Here is a 15,000-nt window from a genome sequence, read left to right as displayed (position 1 = left end):
ATTTATTTATTCTGATAACCGCACCAGCAAGTTAAGAGTTGACTTCTGCATCAGTCTCCGTCCCCACTCCTATAATTATATAACCTTCACCTCTTCCACACACTCACTGTCCCACACTCTTCTCACACACACACACTCTCTCTCTCTCTCTCTCTCACTCACACACACACACACACACACACACACTGCCCCCTCCACTTACCAACCTGGACCGCTTTCCGAGCAATGTGAGCAACTGCTACACATCGTTCATTCGTTCAGTCCACAAATCTCCATCATGTGGCTGTTAACCCCGCGTGTTACAAAATGATGCGTCATTGTCACCACACACACACACACACACACACAGAGCGCCATCCTCTCTCCTTCCACACCCCCCCTCACCCCTACTCCCTAGTCGGCAGCCTTTGGTCAGTGACACCACATCACCCTGTCCCAGCTGTTGAAACACGTGCGGTTTTGTGATGTCTGCCGCATTCCCTGTGCTGAACTAGATGTTGGCGCATTCGAAACGTGCTAATGTCGGCATGTCGGATCATCCAAGTAAGGTGGTCTCCCAGAAAAACTGATTGACACAGGGTGACTGACTGATCAGTGATGTGAGGCAGTGTGTGCTGCCTTAGTGTGTATTGCTTTTGCTAAGTAGGGTGAACTGCTTTGTGTGTGTGCTGTATTGTAAAGTAAACTATAAAAACCACTGCATGTGGCCCAGCTATTGGTGTGAGGAGAGCAAGTGAGTGTGTGCATCATCAGTTGATCCTATATCCCCCTGTCTGCTCCCTTCTCTCTTTGAACGAACCACAACACTTTCAAACAGTTTTTACAACTTGGCGTCGCCGACAGGATAGGCAGGTAGAGTGTTTGCTTGACAGGATAATCAGGTATATTGTTTGGTAGTTTAGTAGACCTTTAGCAGCACACAGCCAGGTAACACAGCCCAGTAACGGCCCTAGAGATGACAACCCCAACTACAATGGTGCAGGAGTTTCCCATGGGGTGGTACGTAGCACCCACACTGCCAGTATTCACTGGGGAGCCAGGCAAGATGTTGGCTGAGGACTTCATCACTGAGGTGAGGAGGGTCCTGGCTGTGTACACCATGGGAGATGAGATGGCTGCTTTCTTCATTTACAGCCATCTGCAGGGAACCGCTAGGCGAGAAATTCAGCTGCGAGACCTGGAGGAGACCAACACCCAAGAGAAGGTGAATAACATTCTGCTGGGGGTGTTCAGCGACGGGTGGCGTGTCACCACACTGCTGTCCACATTTTTCTGCAGGGAGCAGTTGTCGGAGTCCATCTTGGACTATTCTCATGCTCTGTGGAGTCTTGAGAGGATCATCTGGATGAAGAGCACTGGGGCCCTCACCGCTGAGATGCTGAGGGACCACTTCATCCATGGCCTCCGGAACCACCTGCTGAAAAGGGAGCTGCGCCGCGTAGTGACGAGGGAGCCACACACCACCTTCATCCAGGCAAGGGATGAAGCCCCGAGACTGTGGGGAGAGCTAGAGGAGGACCAACAACAGCAACATACCAGGGAAGAGACAGCACAATTAGGGGACAAACTGTTACAATTAGAAGAGAGTATTAGGTCCATGCTGGGGTTAATGTCAGATTTAGTCAGTCAGAGAGATGGGGCTGTGATAGAGAAAGGGCTGTGGGTAGGAAGAGAAGGAACAGAGGTAGGAAAGGGAAGGTCAGTCAGTGGTGGGAAATAGGATTTCCCCAAAGGTGGGTAAGGTTCTCCCCAAGGAAAAGCACAAAGATTCCAACAATGAGAACTAAAGAGACTTGCCCAATAGTCTCAAGGAGAAGAGGCAGGATCAGAGTCTGAATGAAAAGACTCCAGTCAGAACAATAGCTGACTGTGAGGACAATCCCTGCCAAGGTGAATGGGTGCTGCTGTCCATACCACCTGATCCAGGTGTTCCTGGTATACGTGCCACACGGGAGGGCACAGGTGATGGAGACTGCCAGGATGCAGTCAAGTCTCCCTGACGGTCACACAGAACGGTGGTAACTGGTTTGTGTGAGACTGGCACCAGGTCTCATCCGAAGCCTGGGGTGCATAGGACATGTGCAGGTGCCAGGGAGCTAGCTCAGACTGACAGGGTTGGGAAACTGTCGGGGTCAGCTTGTAGTGCTAGGACCAAGGTTGGTGTGTGCAACCCTTCATGGAGTAAAGTGGTTGCTGCAGCATGCTAAGGGTATGCCGTGGATTGGGCCCAGCTGGGTATGACACGTTCCAGATTAGATTTTGTTGTTGTTTTCCTTCATTCTAGCATTTGTGGTGGCTGATGTGTGTCAGCTGGAACTCTATGTTGATTTTTGGGTTGTGGTTGTTGATGTATTGCATTTCACTGATTGTATATTATTCATGTATTTCTTTTTTTTTTTTTTTTAGACATGTTGCAATTTTTCTCTTGATTTGTATTGTTAAGGGTGCCATACATTGGAGAATGTATGGTTACAGTCTTGTAATGTTCTCATTTACACATTTTCTTTTTGCTAATTTTTGGGTTAGAGAACCAATCTTCCCATTAGCATTAACTGATGATGGCAGAGGTCAGCATGTGGTCAGCAGCAATGAGGACATTGCATTCAAAAGCCAGGGGGGGAGGGGTGTTATAGTAGTGTGCCAGCAGTGTCACCCTCCTCCCCCCCCCCCCCCCACTCTGTCCCCGTTCCCCCCCACCCCCCCACCTTCCCGCTCCATCCAAAGTCCAGTCTTTGAGGTCGCGCCAACAGCGCCAACACCGCACCACCCTCCCTCCTTCCACCCCACCCCCCCCTCACCCCTACTCCCTAGTTGGCCGCCTTTGGTCAGTGACACCGCATGACCCTGTCCCAGCTGTTGAAACACCTGCGGTTTTGTGATGTCTGCCGCATTCCCTGTGCCGAACTAGATGTCAGCGCGTTCGAAACATGCTAATGTCGGCATGTCGGAACATCCCAGTAAGGCGGTCTGTCTTTCAAGCTGTCCCCCCTCCCTCCCCTCCTCCTTCCCTCTCCCTTCTCTTTGTGACGAAAACGGGTGAACTTTTCACAGAATGTGTGTAGAAACAAGTGGGCTGAATTGTAGCAAATCAGATCAATCTGTTGAATTGGACGAATCAAGATTAAGCAGTGAATCTGTCAGTCATTCACGTAGCGTCATTAGGACAAGCAAAGGTTGGTTATTTCAGTTCAACTAGTTGGGGGAGTGAGTGTTGTAGCTTGCATTAGTATGCACAGTATGTTGTGGTAAGGGATAAAACCAGTCAGCACAGCCAGTTCTCAGCTGTCTCCCAGAAAAACTGACTGACACAGGGTGACTGACTGATCAGTGGTGAGGAGCAAGGAAATCCCTGTTGGGCTGTGTGCTGCTTGTAGATGCTGCTTGTAGGTGCTGCTTTATGCAGTGTGAACTGTACTGTGTGCTGCTTGTAGAAGTACTTGAAATAGGCAGTGTGTGCTGCCTTAGTGTGTGTTGCTTTTGCTAAGTAGGGTGAACTGCTTTGTGTGTGTGCTGTATTGTAAAGTAAACACTCTATAAAAACCACTCCATGTGGCCCTGATATTGGTGTGAGAAGAGCAAGTGAGTGTGTGCATCATCAGTTGATCCTAAATCCCCCTGTCTGCTCCCCTCTCTCTTTGAACGAACCACAACACTTTCGAACAGTTTTTACAAAGAAAAAAAGCAACAACAAAAAACAAACCAAAACAACAACAACAAAAAACAAAAACAAAAAAAAAGAAAGAAAAAAGGCGCATATACCAAACCCACTCAGTGGAGCAGAGAAGCCTGGTGGTGTAAATTTACCCAGCCCCTGACTAGGAAACACGTTTCCACGGAAATAGTTGTGCTCAACCCTGCCTCAAAAAAACTACGTGACTGTTGAGTGGTGATTTGTGTGTTACTGTTAAGTCATCTGAATAATGAGACGGCGAACCTGGAGGTCCTGTGTGCAGCGTGCATCTAGCCCAACCACCCCCCATCCCCCATCTCCCTCAAAAAAAAAAAAAAAAAAAAAAAAAAAAAAAGCAACAGCCCTTCGACAAAATCAAACTCCAGTACAGGTATTGTGTACAAATTAACAACAGGCACGCGAAACTCAGGCACGCACTCATACAAACAGAGACAGAGAGAGAGAGAGGCACACAAAATATACACTGGAACAAGACTCCCGTGTGCAGCGCGCATCAAGCCCAAGCAAAGCAACCTTCAAAAGAGATGGTCCTGGCGAAATTACGTAATTTTTTTTTTTTTAATTTAATTAATAAAATAATAATAATACTAATAATTAAATAACAATAAGATAAAATAAATGGCAGACAGAAGAAAAATGGTGGCAAACAAAACCCTGGATATGACCACACCATGACTCTTGGCAATCATGTTCAAACTTGAAATGCGGTGTAAAGAAGATCTGGGACTATAGGAGCGATGTTTGATGACAAACTTTCCTTTGGGCCTCACATTCAGATGGTTATATATGGTTATGAATAAAGCTAACCAAATGACTGGTATTATAAAGAGAGTTCTTACTTTTAAAGATAACGTTACCCTTTTGAAATTATCAAAGGCTTTTGTTGGACCTCATTTGGAACATGGTAATGTTGTGTGGTATCCTACATGGAAATACCAATCCATAGCTACTGAAAATGTTCAAAGCAGCTTCTAAAATAATAATAATAATCATAATAATAATAAAAAAAAATAATAATAATAATAAAAAAAAAAATAAAAAAATAATAATGGTATTTATACAGCACTGAATCTTGTGCAGAGACAAATCAATGCGCTTTCGCACCAGTCACTTACACGCATGCGTTAACTCTAAAACTGGAGAAACTGAAGACAAGGAAGAGGCAGGAAAGGGAGGCATTTTGGGAAGAGGTGGGTTTTAACTCTCTCCATACGAACGGCGAAAGAGACGACGTTAACAGCGTTTCACCCCAATTACCATCATGAAAATATTGCAAGCGGAAGGCTCTTATACTGAAGAGGTGAATGTTGACAAAGAATAGCACAGTTCTGACGATGGAAGCTAAAGGCTGGGTCATTCAGACACCCACTGGACATCCGAGGGGTCTGTGTAGAGGAGAAGAGAGGACTGGCCGTACTGAGTGAGTTAAGGCCAGACTTGAAAGAGCTGAGTTGAAGGAATGCCAGAATATGGCATATGAAGAAAGATTAAAGTGTTTTAATTGGCACTCTCTGAAGGGAGGATGGAAGGACCAGGGGAGATGTCATACAGGCTTACAAAATTATTAACAACACTAGAGGACATTGATACTAACAATTTTCCTTAACTCTTCGCCAGTCAAGCATAACCAGAAATTCCGAAGGAAAAACATTAAATTTTATTCAATCATTTTGCACTAGCAAAAGAAAATACAACTTTTCTGTTCATATTGTTAACATGCGGAACTCACTACCACCTTCAGTTAAATTTGCAAAAAAAATAAAAATAAGTTTTAAGAACTTTCTGGACTGCGATCCAAAGTTTGGCAACATGTTTTATGAACTTGATGAAAAATTGTTTTGATATTTCTTAAATGAGGCGTGCAATGCAGACCAGCAAAGATGGTACAAAGAGGGGACGTTTATAGGCCGCGAGGTCCAAAGGCAAAAATGCCAGTCCCTACTACTACTGCTACTGCTACTACTGCGCCGACGAGCTATTCCCTGGGAAGAAGAGCATGAATTTCGCATTAAATCTATTGTGGCAAAAAGTGATCAACCTACAATCAACACAATACAGTACAATATGACGCAATGCAGTGCAATACAACACAATACCACACAACACAGTGATAAGAAACTCACAGCTGGACAGAACAAGGTCTTCAGAGAAGAACACCCCCCCCCACCCCCCCCCCACCCCACCCCCCCACCTCCGCCCCCCCAGTCAAGTGTTTCGGCCCTTAACTCCTTACGCTCTAAGGGGACCGGGCCGCACCCAGGTCATGACTCCTGGATGCCCTTGTATTGCCGCCTTTTCTTTTTTTTTCCCCTGGTCCTCAGCAGGTTCGAACCCGCGCCTCCAGGGTGGTCGCCACTTCAGGACTGAGTTGCCTTTTCTGGCAGACGTTTTAACCACTGAGCCATCGTACGCCTAGTTTGACCAGATCCAGCTGGAACTCTTTTCTGCTGCTTCTGCCATTGCCTTGAGAGCCCATGTCCTGTCTCTGCCAGAAATCGACAGCTGTTTCATGAGGCTGTAGGCAGATGCGCCCACAAACCCTCTTGCACCAATCTCTATGGCAATGCAATGTAGCACAGTACAGTACAACTGATACAGAAGAATGCAATGCAATACAACACAACCCTGTACAATACAGCACAGTACAATCAATACTAGTACGAAACGGAACTACTCACCGTCGCCCGTAAATATTAGCAGGGGTGATCTGCAATAGTACACAGCGCACATTGTCAGCATGACAGAAGTGAAGGCAAGACACAGCATCATCCAACAAATGCCCGAATCATGTACATAGGTCCTCCGCCTTGCATCACTTTAGTTGCACACTTGCTTGTTCTTTCCTTTCCTAAACAACAACAACAACAACAAAAAATCATACATTATATGTACACTTTAAAGGTAAGTCTGCAAGGCAACTATCGCATTTTTAAGCAAAATGGTGAGTATTCATTTTCTGCACGCGCGCGTGCGCTTTTGTGTGTGTGTGTGTGTGCGTGTGTGTGTGTATGTGTGTGTGTGTGTGTGTGTGTGTGTGTGCCAGTGTGTGTGTGTGTGTGTGTGTGTGTGTGTGTGTGTGTGTGTGTGAATACAAGTTGTATGTGTCCTATCGAGTCTGCGTTTAAAAGAGACTGGGAGACAGAAACAGAGGAGAGACAGACAGACAAACAGACAGACAAAAAAATATATAAAGAAACAGACAGAGATCCACACAGCCACACACACACGAAAACCCGACATGAAGCCCGACAAGGCAAGGCAAGTAGTTATTTCGTGTGACCCCTGGGGGCATTGAAACATTACATACTTTCCTGTTTTTGCACACACCATGCAAATAACATGAGTGATGTCAAAAACTAGGCTCAATCGTTCAATCCCTAAATAAACGCACAAACAAGTAATATTTCACTCATAATTTTTTTTTTTTTTAATCCTATCAATTGACAAAATATTAATGAAATGAACTACGTATAGTAGAAACAAATGATTCAAGTTTTAACACTCACAGTTATAACTGTGAATCAACGTTAGCTGAAAAAAAATCTGCACAGTGTGAACGTTGCCGTGGGTACACTTGAGCAAAATACACTGTGTGTGTGTGTATGTGTGTGTGTGTGTGTGTGTGTGTTATGCCATCGGACTACGTGGGCCGGGGTTGCCAGGTCTATGACTGAGTCCAGCATTGAATAACTATTTACGTAATTATGGACAGTTGGTCAGTTCGAGTTCGAGAGTTCAGGTTCACTGAATAAGTGTGGGGATTCCCGACACACACACACACACACGCACTGTGTCTGCCTGCCTAAGAACAGTTTCTACACATACTTACGTGTTTCACACTTCATCTTTTCACTTCATTGTGTGTGTGTGTGTGTGTGTGTGTGTGTGTGTCTGCCTGCCTGCCTGCCTGCCTGTCTGTGCGTGAAAATTTCACACGTCATCTTCCATATATATATATATATATGTGTGTGTGTGTGTGTGTGTGTGTGTGTCCCTACACTAAATATGTCATTGTCAATCATGTCTCCTGTTGGTCTACGTGCATCTGTCCCAGAGACGTTTGCTCAATCAACGAACTGTCAGAAGGATGCTCCAAGTATGTAGCGCACACACACACGCGCGCGCACACGCACACACCACTACCACACATACAAAGAGCCGTACGATAGACGTGTCATAATGACGTTCGCTGAACTCAACGAGACACGCGTTTCGTATAGCTCTGTGTGTGTGTGTGTGTGAGTGTGTGTGTGTGTGTGAGAGAGAGAGTGAGAGAGGAGAGTGTGTGTGTGTGTGCGTGGGGGGGGGGGGGGGGGGGGGGGGGGGGGGTCGGGGAGGGTACGTGTATGCATGTGTGCGTGTTAGTGTGTGTTCGCGCGTGTGTGTTTTGTGTGAGCGAGTGAGAGAGAGGAGGTGGGAGTGAGAGTGTATGTGGTTGCTGCTGAGTGCATGTATAATATAACATAAAATTATATTGTGTGTCTGTGTCTTTGCGTGTGTGCGTTCATGTAAGTGTGCGCGCGCGTGCCTGCGAGAGACAAAGAGAGAGCAAAAGCAAGAGTGAAAGAGAGAGAGCGAAAGAGAGCTGACATAGTGGTTGAAAGGTGTGTGAGAGGCAGACAGTTTATTGTTGCACGCACAGGTATGTCAAGTGCCACGTGTACATGGATACTAGTATATTATTCGCCAGAACAGACCTCGAAGTGCTCAGCACATGGAACATGGCAGTACCAGTATCAGTACCAGTATCAGTATCAGTAGCTCAAGGAGGCGTCACTGCGTTCGGACGAATCTCTATATGTTACACCACATCTGCCAAGCAGATGCCTGACCAGCAGCGTAACCAACGCGCTTAGTCAGGCCTTGCGAAAAATTTTTAAAAAAAGAAGAAGAAGAGGTAAATGAATATCTTATATATATGTACATATATATATATATAATTTTTTTTTTAAAGAAAAATAAGATAACAAAAAGAAAAGATAATAATAATAATAATAATACATAAAAAGACAATGATAATAAACAAACAAGCAAATAAATGTAAAACATACAGCCTACATACACACACGCGCGTGCACACACACACACACACACGCACGTGCACAGAACTCTCCTAACATGTGTACACTTGTACACTCGCGCACGCATACACACACACATACTGCCACTGATTGGCCACAAGAGGGGTAGGAAAAGATCTCTGATGCCAGGTCTTAGCGTGTTGGTCAGTCTATTGTCTTTGGAAAAGCCCACAGAGACTCTGTTCCGTTTTGAAGAAATTTGCACAATGTTGGTTTGGAAATGATGCCGATATTTGTTTGATTTGCAAAGTATCGTGCTCTACCTTTCATGTTAAGACTTACGGCCGCTCCCTCCCTCTACTTTTATTTCTTTGAGGTGATCAATGTTGTGCTGGCCTTGTACCTGTTCTTTTTGGTATTCTTTGACTTTTCTGAGGATTTCCGATTTTCCTAGATGTAGGCCGCTCGTTGGTGTTGCGTTACCAGCAAGTCTGTCAGCTCGCTCATTTCCCTTAACACCTGCATGTCCCGGGCAGTATGACCATGTGAGATTTCGAATCTGAAAGTTGTGAATTGCCTCATAGTACTCTGGGCTTCCCGTTCTACTTTCAATTTTCTGCTTGAGGTTCATTGAGTCCGTTAGAATCATGGCATGTTGGTTTCCAGGCATATGGATAGATGACATCCACTGGAGTGTCACAGCTTCAACTTTCATCGTTAGGCTGGAGGTTGTGACTTTGTAGGCAGCATCCTCTTCCCTAATTGTTTTTTTCCGTTTTGTTTCGCACTGAATCCCTAACCAGATTGGTCTTTGGTGACTGAGCCATCTGTGTATATGATGATGTCCTCTTCTTTACTGTTTTCTTCTATGAGTAGCTTCACTTCTGCCTCAGTTTTGCCCTCTGCCATTCCCGACAATGTCTTCCAAGAGTGGGTGAAATGGCTGTGTTGAATAGATGACTGAGGTTTTCGGGGTTTTCCTCACATTCTTTTGTTTCTTTCAGGTCTTGTAGTCAGCATACTAGCTGGATTGTGTCTTCTGCTTGTCCCATCCATGATCTTCCTCGTCCTAGACGGTTGCCTTTTGGTTCCTTGACTGCATCATGCAGTGGGTTTTGAGGGTTTTCTAATGCTCTGAAGTAGGTCTTAACCTGTTCTAACTTCTGGCCTGCATTGAAGTAAGGTCAAGCAGGTATCGCATGGTCTTTTGTTGTTCCAAGGATCAGTCTCATAGCTTCATTTTGAACTCTAATTTTAGGAGGCTGCTTTGAATCTGCGTTGTTAGCCCAAGTCCGTATAGTCGATCACACTGAGAACGAGTGATTGATACAGCAGGAAGAAGTGGCGTTGTTCAATACCTTGGTTGCCATTGCCTTTAAGACTGAAAGACCCTTTTCGCATTTGAGAACAGTATTTTCCGTATGTTTTCTGAAGGTCAACATCCTGTCGAACTGTATTCCTAGGTAGCGTAGGCATTCGGTTTTCTCAATCTGAATTCCGTCGAATGACACAGGTGGTGGTGATTTGCTCGCGGTTTTGTTGTTGAGGGTGCACAGCAAAGTTTGGGCTTTCGCTGGATTGATGGAAGATCCTGTGTCCTTGCACCATTGAGCGATATTGTTCAGTTGTTTCTGGACGGCTGCAGTTCTTTCTTTAGCATCTTTCGAAGTTTTGAAGACCAGGCTATCATCCGCAAGAGTAAGCACCCGAGCTATTCCATTGTTGTTTAAGTCGGCAAGGCCTTTTGTGTAGACGTTGTAGAGGACAGGGTAGAGCGGAGACCCTTGTGGCAGTCCCTTGGAAAGTTTAGAAGGTACAGACATCCAATCTCCGAGGCGTGGAACGACGGTTCTTTCCTGAAGCGCTGCTGCTATCCATCTCGTCAGTGTCAAACTTAACTCCATACCTTAGTAGCAGCTCCATGGGGTGTGCAAACTGAACTTTATTGTAAGCATCTTCAAGGTCGATTGCTACTGCTAGTGTTTCTTCTTTTCTTTGAAATCCTTCATATACCTCATATGAGGAGAGAGAGAGAGAGAGAGAGAGAGAGAGAGAGAGAGAGAGAGACAGACAGACAGACAGAGAGAGACAGAGTGAGAGAGACAGACAGAGAGAGAGAGAGATTTGTTTAACAATGTTTTCTTGTTTTATTGACAGAAAACTCAAAATAAAACGGAGAGAAAGAAAGATAGATAGATAGAAAACGTACCTACCACAACAGTGCATCGCGTACCCCTCTGACTAGTTCAAAGCATCAAAGGTCGATCCTTTCTCTGCTCTATTTTTTCTGCCTGCAGTCGCCTGTCTAGCTTAAAATTCCACCGAGTTTGTATCGTGCGTGTACCACTGCTCCATCCGCCGTGGTTGCCTTACACACAATTGCGTCAATACACCGTTTTCCATCAAAAGGACACCATCTGCTGCGGGATTATAAAAATGAGATGTGCTATGTCATGTCACTCTGAGGAAGAGATCGAGTTAACCCTCTGACTGCTAGCCGACAAGTGTATGCTGGTGTCGGTGAAGGGCTGTCGCCAAACCGAGATCAGATTCAGATTACAGCTCCGTCGCCGTTCTTTATTTTAGACTTCTTTGGTGGGTTATGGAAACAGGAATTAACATACCCAGTATGCACACCCCCGAAAACCGGAGTATGACCGCCTGCATGGCGGGGTAAATAAACAAACGGTCACACATGCAAAATGTTGCATGTATACGTGAGAGTATATGTGTGTGTGACTGAAACCTGATTGAATGACACAGGAAACGAATGACGAACGCCGAAATGGCAGCTCTCAGTCAGCTCCACCCAGGTAGGCGGCCTGTTGTGCAAATGACGTCGTGTTTGTAAAGCACTTAGGGCTTGGTCTCCGACCGAGGATTGGTGCTATATAAGTATCCATGTCATATCATATACTATATATCAAAGAGTGGAAAAGACGCTCACCTGTCAATAGTGTCCGTGAAGGTCAGGGTTCTATTCGCCTTTCTCCGAAGTGTGACTGGGATGTATCAAACTAAACGTCCCGTCATTTGGATGAAACGATAAACCGCACGTGGGTCTCGGGTGCAGCACTGACGCACTGAGCGAACAGAGACACAACCCATGGCAACAGATGTGTCAAGTTGTCCTTTGGCAAACTTCTGAAGAAGAAATCTGCTCACACATGCACATATTATCACACGTTTATATCTGAAGGTCGTTTTACATGTTTTTAGTAACTTCTTTTAACAAGTGTGAAATGGAGACTGATGGCGGGCGCATAGATAAATTTGATGCAACTGAGATTGTGCGCTTCTGAGCGTATGCAAATCATCTGAATGGCTTATGCATGTCTATATTTGTACTATATAGAATTTAACTGTGTGCCACCACACCAAGCATCTCCTTTAAAGGACAATAAATTATCTTGTGATCTTGTGACCTTATACTGATAACCACACACTCCAGGCCTGACTAAGCGTGTCAGGTTATTCCGCTGGTCAGGCATCTGCCCAGCAGATGTAATACAGCGTATATGAATTTGTCTGAACACAGTGACGTCTCCTTGAGAAAATGAAACTGGGCTTCTTCCCCTTTGGGCATAAAATCAAAGTCGATCGGCAAAATCACTCAAACCACCCAAAAACCAGAAGCTCCAGTCAAAACTGATGCCACGCTGATATGTGACCAAGGTTCAGCTGCCATCAAGTTGTTCAGAAAACACACACACACACACACACACAAGTGGTAGGACTGAAGCAGCACACAGCCAGGTAACAGCCCAGTAACAGCCCAGAGATGACAACCCCAACTACAATGGCGCAGGAATTTCCCATGGGGTGGTATGTAGCACCCACACTCGCAGTGTTCACTGGTGAGTCAGGCGAGATGTCTGCTGAAGACTTCATCATGGAGGTGAAGCGGGTCCTGGCTGCATACCCCATGGGAGACGAGATGGCTGCCTACTTTGTGTACAGCCATCTGCAGGGAACCGCACGCAGGGAGCTGATGCTGAGGGACCTGGAGGAGACCAACACCCAAGAGAAGGTGATTAACATTCTGCTGGGGGTGTTCGGTGACGGGCGGCGTGTCACCACACTGCTGTCCACATTTTTCAGCAGGGAGCAGTTGTCGGAGGAGTCCATCTTGGACTATTCTCATGCTCTGAGGAGTCTTGAGAGGATCATCCGGATGAAGAGCACTGGGGCCCTCACCGCTGAGATGCTGAGGGACCACTTCATCAATGGCCTCCGGAACCTCCTGCTGAAAAGGGAGCTGCACCAGGTAGTGAGGAGGGAGCCACACACCACCTTCATTCAGGTGAGGGATGAAGCCCTGAAGTTGTGGCAAGAGCTGGAGGAGGACCAACGACAGCAACAGGCCGGGGAACAGATGGCACAGTTGGGGGATCAACTGTTATTGTGTTAGGTCCATGCAGGAAGAAATTAAGGGGTTTGTTAGTCAGAGTGATGGGGCTATGATAGGGAAAGGTGCTGTGGGTAGGAAGAGAAGGAACAGAGGTAGGAAAGGGAAAAGTCAGTCAGTAGTGGGGGATGGGATCTCCCCACACAAGGTAGAGAAGGATTCCCACAATGAGAACCAAAGAGACTTGCTCAATAGTCTCAGGAGGCAGGATCGGAGTCCAAAAGAAGAAATTTCAGTCAGGACAGTAAGTGAATATGAAGATGATCCTTGCCAAGGTGAATGGGTGCTGCTGCCCATACCACCTGATCCAGGTGTTCCTGGTACATGTGCCACAAGGGAGGGCACAGGTGATGCAGACTGCCAGGGTGCAGTCAAGTCTCCTGGACGGTCACACAGACGGGTGGTAACCGGTTTGTGTGAGAACAGCACCAGGTCTCATCCAAAGCCAGAGGTGCATGGGACATGCGCAGGTGCCATGGTCCCAGATCAGACTGACGGGTGGGAAACTGTCAGGGTCAACCTGTAGAGTTGAGTTAGGGACAGGAGTCATGCGAGCCATCTGGCACTGGCTGGAGTTGTTGCTGAAGCCTGCTAGGGAATAATCTGGATGAGGAAAACTGTGTATGTCATGCTGTTGTTTTGTGTTTTTTTCCTCCGTTCCAGGGCTTGTGGTTGTTGATTGTGTGAGCTGGAACTCTGTTGATTTTTGCGTTGTGTAGCTCCCCGTTTGATTTTTTTATGTATGCTTTTCTGGGTTATGGTGTTACGTACAGCTTTATCATTTTGAAATGTATTTTTGGTTGTTTCTTTTGTCCTGTAATGTTCTCATTTACACATGTTTTCTTTTTGCTAAGTTTTGGGTTAGAGAACTAATCTCCCCATTAGCATTAACTGATGACGGCAGTGGTCAGCAGCAATGAGGACATTGCATTCAAAAGCCGGGGGTGGGTGTTATAGTGTGCCAGCAGTGTCACCCCCACCACCCACACTCTGTCCCCTTCCCCCCCCCTCCCCCAACCCTTCCCCCCTCCCCCCTTCTTATCTCCCTTCCCGCTCCATCCAATGTCCAGTCTTTGAGGTTGTGCCGACACCACGCCACCCTCCCTCCTTCCACCCCCCCCCTCCCCCTCCTCACCCCACTCCCTAGTCGGCGCCTTTGGTCCGCGACACCGCGTCACCAGTCCCAGCTGTAGGAACATATGCGGTTGTGCGAGGTCTGCCACAATCCCCGTGCTGAGCGGAACATCCCGTGTGGCGGCCTGTCTTTCAAGTCGTTCCCCATCTCCCCTTTCACAAACGCAGCTGACAAAGATGGCGGGACTTCGGAACGTAAGCTAGGGAGAATTTATGCTAATGCGAACTGTGATCATGCCGGCTAACAGGCCGAGAGTTGTATTGTCCTGTCTCCCCAATCTCTTTGTGGTGTAAACGGGTGAACTTGTCGTCATAGAATGTGTATAGCCAAGTGGGTAGAATTGTAGCAAATCAGATCAATCTGTTGAATTGGACGAATCGGGATCAGGCAGTGAATCTGTCAGTCATTCACATGGCGTCACTAGGACAAGCAAAGATTGGTTTAGTTCAACTAGTTGGGGGAGTGAGTGTTGCAGCTTGGATTAGTATGCACAGTATGTTGTGGGAAGGGATAAAACTAGTCAGCACAGCCAGTTCTTAGCTGTCTCCCAGAAAAACTGACTGACACAGGGTGACTGACTGATCAGTGATGTGAGGAGCAAGGAAATCCTTGTTGGGCTGTGTGCTGCTTTAGGTGTAGGGTGAACTTTTTACTGTGCGCTGCTTGTAGGAAGTACTTGAAATAGGCAGTGTGTGCTGCCTTAGTGTGTGTTGCTTTTGCTAAGTAGGGTGAACTGCTTAGTGTG

The 15,000-nt window shown here is 46.3% G+C and overlaps 1 protein-coding gene across 1 annotated transcript in view; it reads right to left on the bottom strand.

The window, feature by feature from the left end:
- Positions 1-15,000, bottom strand: part of LOC143297694 (uncharacterized) — a 67,621-nt gene that overhangs the window by 23,398 nt on the left and 29,223 nt on the right. The window contains exons 3-4 of the mRNA XM_076610115.1: positions 11,660-11,795; positions 6,370-6,539 (exon numbers count right to left, since the gene is read on the bottom strand). The gene's annotated coding sequence lies outside the window, so the exon portion shown is untranslated. The remainder of the gene's footprint in view (positions 1-6,369; positions 6,540-11,659; positions 11,796-15,000) is intronic.

Source organism: Babylonia areolata, chromosome 23, assembly GCF_041734735.1.
Source record: "Babylonia areolata isolate BAREFJ2019XMU chromosome 23, ASM4173473v1, whole genome shotgun sequence".
NCBI classification, from domain to species: Eukaryota; Metazoa; Mollusca; class Gastropoda; order Neogastropoda; family Buccinidae; genus Babylonia; species Babylonia areolata.
The sequence above is the reverse complement of the archived record's forward strand: the minus strand, read 5'-3'. Positions and strand labels throughout refer to the sequence as shown.